The following is a 6484-nucleotide window of genomic DNA, read 5'->3' as shown; positions in this document are numbered from 1 at the left end:
TAATTAAATTATACTAACTTCTAATTTTAAAAACCTATCATATTATATACCTTATATCGACAAAATACCAACAACAGAATGTAGTAAAAAGCATATAATATAACAAATATCCTAAATTAAACCAAGAGCCTAAATTACATAAGTAGAGCATGACTAGACTTATGTAAAAGACACTAATAAATTTATAATAAAAATTAGAAGAAAATAAATTTAATTATAACAAAGATATAGAAATGAAGAACAAAATAATAAATCAATATATTAAAAATATAATGTAAATCATGACTTTCACTCTAGCATTTCCACAAGAGAATTTAGCCCAAAATAGGCATTGTTTTCACTCAAAGAAATATAAAAAAAATTAAAGAAAAATAGGGAAAATAATGTTTTTCTCTCTAATTATACTCTCCACTTTAATTCTACAATCTGATCATTTTTTTCTCCATTTGGCTCTTTATTTATAATGGAAATAGGACCCAAAATGTGTTAAATCGTGTAGAAAATAGTGGGAAAGTGGCTACAACAACGGATGAAAGTGGGGCAAGTGATGTTGGGTCATGGGGGACAGAAAGGTGACGTGGCAGGAGCTGATTGGCTCGGCTTTAGGCGTGGGAGGAGCATGGGGGACAGCCACTAGGCAGTGGGACGCATGGCGTCTCTTAGTTGGCTCGTCAGGGAGGCGCGTCAGGCAGATGGGACAGCGTCAGATCATGGCAGGTGCGCGTTAGGCGGCAGGTGTGGCAGGCGCAGGGACACGTGGCAGCTGCTGGAGGAATGGTTCGGCTTACTGGCTCGCGTGGCTTTGGGGCAACTGCTGTACACTTGGGCCTGGGCTCGGTTTTGGGCCAAATTTTGTCAAAAATGCCATTTTTTCATGATTTCTTCAATTTTAATTCTTTCTTTCTTCTTTCTTTTTCTTTGTGTTAAAATAGATTTTATTTCCTGAAAATTAAACAAAAAATAAAATTAAAATTAATATTTTCAAATATAAAATATATGACAATAGATCCATGAAAATATTAATTAAAACTTAATTAATTTTAAACTTTAAGACTAATAAAATGATACTTTTGAACACTAATCACAACCTCCAACCAACTTATTGCTAGTCTCTAGCAATTTAAGTGAAATAATAAATGTCAACATGATATATTTTAGGTCAAAAATTATAAAAGAACTTAAGTATTAACACAAAATGTTAGTAACAAGTCAACAAGAGTTATCAAGATTACTTTGAATAAATCTAGAGTTCTGAGTGTGTGCAACCTTATGAATTACACCATATTTTTGCATTAAGATCTCGAAAGAATAGTTGCAAAAATGGGTGCATTGATCACTTATGATAGCACGTGGTGTGCCAAACCTAGATAACACATTTTTCTTTAAGAATTTCACAACAGTTGTGTTATCATTATTTCGACAAGGCACAACTACCACCCATTTTGAGACATAGTCTATGGCGAGGAGAATGTAAAGGTAGCCAGAAGTAGGTGGAAATGGTCCCATAAAGTATATCCCCCAACAATCGAATATTTCTATTACAAGAATTGGTTTTAATGGCATCATATGTCCCCTGGACAAAGCACCTAATTTCTGACACCTTTCTCATGATCGACATAAATTGTTAGTATCTTTGAACAAAGTGGGCTAATAAAGACCACAGTGTAAGATTTTTACAGTAGTCTTTTTCATAGAAAAATGACCACCACAAGCTTCATTATGACAAAAGATCAGGACACTAAAAATTTCATCATCTGGAATGCAACGTCTCATAATTTGGTCGGGGCAATACTTGAAAAGATATGGATCATCCCAATAGAAGTTACGAACCTCGACCAGAAATTTACATTTATCTTGTGCACTCCATGCAGTTGGAAGTTCGCCAGTCACTAAGTAATTAACAATATGAGCGTACCATGGCAACTTAGTGACTGCGAAGAGATGTTCATCAGGGAAATCATCTCGAATGGTTGAGCCATCAGCGGAATCAGAAAATTCAAGACGAGATAAGTGGTTCATACCATGTTTTCAACTCCTTTCTTGTCCTTTATGCTCAGATCAAATTCCTGTAACAGAAGGATCCACCTAATTAAACGCGCCTTAGCATCCTTTTCGGAAAGGATGTATTTTAAGGAGGAATGGTTCGTAAAGATTGTGATAGGTGAACCAGTCAGGTAGGAACAAAACTTGTCAAGTGCGAATACTACACCAAGTAACTCTTTTTCAGTAGTAGAATAGTTCATCTGAGCACTATTAAGAGTTCTACTTGCGTAATAGACAATGAAGGGCTTCCCTTCCCTTCTTTGACCTAAGACAGCCCCTATAGCATAATTGCTAGCATCACACATGACTTTGAACGGTAAGTTCCAATCTGGGGGCTGAATGATAGGGGCAGAAGTGAGTTTTGCAATGAGCGTTCGGAAAGATTTCTCACACTCTGGTGTCCAACTGAACACAACATCTTTTGCTAGGAGGTTTGACAAAGGGCGAGCAATTGTCGATAAATTTTGTATGAACCTCCTATAGAATCCTGTATGCCCAAGAAAAGATCGAATGTCTTTAACAGTCTTGGGGGTGGGCAGCTTTGATATGAGTTCAATCTTTTGTTGATCAACCTCAATTCCTTGTTCTGACACGACATGCCCCAAGACTATGCCTGATGGCACCATGAAATGACACTTTTCCCAGTTAAGTACCAAGCCTTTCTCTTTGCAACGTTTAAGCACAGACTCTAAATTGAGAAGGCTTGATTCAAAGGAATCTCTAAAGACTGTCAAATCATCCATGAATACTTCCATACATTTCTCGATCATATCACTAAATATGCTCATCATGCATCGCTGGAGCATTACACAGGCCAAATGGCATACGCCGGAAGGCTAAAGTAACAAAAGGACAAGAGAATGTGGTATTATCCTAATCTTCTAAGGTAATCTTGATTTGGTAATACCCTGAATAACCATCGCGAAAACTATAGAAAGGATGACCTGCCACACGTAACAATATTTGATCAATGAATGGAAGTGGAAAATGGTCTTTGCGGGTGGCTGCATTTAATTTTCTATAATCCATGAACATGCGCCATCCAGTTGTGACCTTGGTAGGAACAAGTTCCCCTTTTTCATTTTGTACCACTGTTACCCCTGATTTCTTGGGAACAACCTAAGTTGGGCTGACCCATTTACTGTCAGCAACAGGATAGATTATTCCAGAATCAAGAAGTTTCAAGACCTCAGTCTTAACTACTTCCTTCATCGTTGGGTTCAATATTCTTTGAGGGTCACGACGTGGTATAGCCCCGTCTTCCAATTGAATGTGATGGGAGCAAATTAAAGGACTAATACCTTTGATGTCAGCTATCGTCCATCCTAATGCATCTCTTCTATCTTGCAGCACATTGATGAGTTGGCGCTCTTGTGTGGCATTGATCTTGGAAGATATTATGATAGGAAAAGTGTTGTCAGCTCCCAGGAAACACATGCTTAAGACCCTCAGGAAGTTGTGCCAACTTTGGTTGAGGAGCCTGTTCAATGAAGGGGTTTGGTGTTTCTTGATCTTGAGGGAGTTCCTCAAAGATTGGATTCCAAATCATGGTTCTTCTAGCCTGTGAGTGTTTGAAGATTTCAGGGTTGATTTTAGACTCATCGGGCTCAGAACTTTCTGAAATTTAAATGAGGTGATTAAAATGATTAGACGTGTATTTCGCTTTGACCTCTTCCAAAATAAGTGTATCGATCATATATGATTGGAAACACTCATCATTGTTTGGTGGTTGTTTGCCGATGTGGAAAACATTCACTTCTAGAGTCATGTTCCCGAAAGATATTTTCATGAGACCATTCCTACAGTTAATGAGTGCATTTGCTGTTGCGAGAAAAGGTCTACTGAGAATGATGGGAATTTTGGACTCTATACTAACTTCAAATTGAGTGTCCAAGATGAGAAAATCAACAAGGTAATAGAAATTTTCAATTTGAATTAGAACGTCTTCTACTATTCCCCGAGGTTTCTTAACTGATTGATCGGCCAATTGTAGCACCACAGATGTGGGCTTGAGTTATCATAGACCTAATTACAAGTATATTGAATATGTCATGAGATTTACACTTGCTCCTAAGTTTAGAAGGGCTTGACCAAATTTCTGTTCCCCAATTTGGCAGGAAATTGTGGGACAGCCAGGATCTTTGTACTTAGGCGGTGTCTTGTAGTCAATTATCGCGCTAGCTTGTTCTGCCAAGAATGCAGTTTTCTTGACATGGTGCTTTCTTTTAACGGTGCAAAAATCCTTGATAACCTTGGCATAAGCCGACACTTTTTTTTATCACAGGCAACAATGGCAAGTTGATCTTCACTTGTGTTAAAAGGTCTAGGATTTCACAATGACTTTCTAGTGGATTTCAAAGCTTGAGGAAAGGGTGCCTTTACTAGAATGCTTATTGGCACGTCATCATCTGGAACAGGTATTGACGTACTCGTTGTCTTAGTTAATGGTGAAACCGTACTTTGACCACTTCGAGTAGAGATGGCATTAACCTTTTTAAAATTTGTATCTGGAGAGGAGGAGGTTTGTGCCATGTGTTGCCCTTTTTGATGGATTAAAGATTGAGTGAGAAGTCTACCATGCTCTTGAATCGCCAAAGTAGTGTTTAGCTTTGTCATTTGGATTTTTATGTCTTTCATTTCCTCTATCATTTGTGTGAAACAAGATTTGAGCTCTTGAGTTGATGCTATTTGTGTTTGCACAAGCATTTGCAAAGTATTCTCAAGATAATTACTTGACTGCATGTTATTTTGAGGAGTAATGTATGCTTTTGGTGGTTGTTGCTGCTCAGGCCTCCATTGGCTTCCAGATGCTTGGTTTGAATCCTTCCAGCTGAAATTTGGATGGTTGCGCCAACCGGGATTGTAAGTGTTTGAGAAAGGGTTATAAGGCTTCTTGTAATCCCCTAAAGCGTTGCATTGTTCCTCATTTCCTCCTCTTAACTCACCAAGAGTTGGGCACTCTTGCGGTTGATGTTCCGTCCCTCCACAAATGAAGCATGGATCTCGTGTCTCTACCTTTGCAGCCATGTGGATTCCTCTATCTTCTTGAGATTTGAAAGCCTCGAATTGATGTCTCAATGATTAAATTTGGCTTCTGACAATGTCATCTTCCCGTAATTGGTAGATTCCAGTTGATCGTGGTTTGTCCATAGGACTCGATCCATTCCATGTTTGGGAATTTTCAGCGAGATCGCCGAGGTACTCGAAAGCTTCATCGGGATCTTCTTGAACGAATTCGACATTGCACATCATTTGTACGAATTGTCTTTGTCCGGTTGTGAGACCGTCATAGAAATAGATGATTAGATGCCAACTTTCGTATCCATGATGTGGGCATTGATTTATCAAATCTCTAAATCTCTCCCAGACCTGATGGAGAGTTTCATGGTCTTTCTGGATGAAGGTAGAGATTTGCCTCTTAAGGCTACTAGTCTTATGGGGCGGAAAATATTTGGCAAAGACTGCTTTTGTCATTTCGTCCCATGTTTCGATAGATCTAGGCGTTAAGGAATACAACCAGCTTTTTGCTTTGTCTTTGAGAGAGAAAGGAAAAAAATTCAATCTCACAATGTTGGTGACATCAGCTCGGTTGTTGAATGTAGCCACCACCTCTTCAAATTCCCGTATATGCACGTACGGGCTCTCTTTTTCAAACCCATGGAAGATTGGTAAGAGGTTAATCATGCCGGGTTTCAAATCGAAATTTGGCATATTGTTGGGATACATTATGCATGAAGGTGTGGCCGTACGCATAGGATGTAAATAATCCTGTAGTGTTCTTTGTTTGACTTCATCTTGATGAGCCATCATGGGTGGTTCATGAAGTCTCGGTGAATCGGGAGAATTTGAACGAATGGAAGAAAATGACGAACTAGGAGAGTTTTCTAAAGCACAAGTGTGTAATAGTGTAATAAGTATACACCAAAAATGTTCCCAGACCATTTGGGAAGGCTGCCAAGGTACAACTTTAGGCCCAAGAGCTTTTCTAGAACTCCTCGAGGTTCTTAGAAAAGATTGGAGGGTAACGCTAACACAGACCTTATTTAAGAACCAATTTTTCTAAGATAGAACAAGTTTGGTTTTTACTAATTTCCAAAATTACACAAATGTTCTCAATACTTTTTTTAAAAAATTATATGATTTAAAATTTTATGCTTTTATTTTTCGAAAAAAAAACTAAATCTAGAAAATAAATTCTAAACCTAAAACTAAAATAAATAAAATAAAACAATAACAAAAAAAAAATTACTAAGGAAAAATAAAATAAAAGACAAATAAACAAAAAAGTATACTACTTTTTTTTAAATAGAGAAAAAAAATTAATTTACTATGCAAACCTTTAATTGTAGAACTACCTCCCAAGCAACGACACCACAAATTGGTATCGCCCAATAACTCCTAAGCAGTTGCAGTAGTAATCAGGCTATGTCGTATCCACAGA

General features: G+C 37.8%; 1 non-coding gene across 1 annotated transcript; it reads left to right on the top strand.

Moving 5' to 3' along the window:
* The first annotated feature begins 5362 nt into the window (after positions 1 to 5362).
* LOC133827794 (small nucleolar RNA R71) lies at positions 5363 to 5469 on the top strand. The gene has a single exon (XR_009890445.1). It is a non-coding gene; the product is annotated as a small nucleolar RNA R71 (small nucleolar RNA).
* The last annotated feature ends 1015 nt before the right edge of the window (positions 5470 to 6484 follow it).

The sequence above is a fragment of the Humulus lupulus genome, chromosome 3 (genome assembly GCF_963169125.1).
Source record: "Humulus lupulus chromosome 3, drHumLupu1.1, whole genome shotgun sequence".
NCBI lineage: Eukaryota > Viridiplantae > Streptophyta > Magnoliopsida > Rosales > Cannabaceae > Humulus > Humulus lupulus.
The sequence above is the reverse complement of the archived record's forward strand: the minus strand, read 5'-3'. Positions and strand labels throughout refer to the sequence as shown.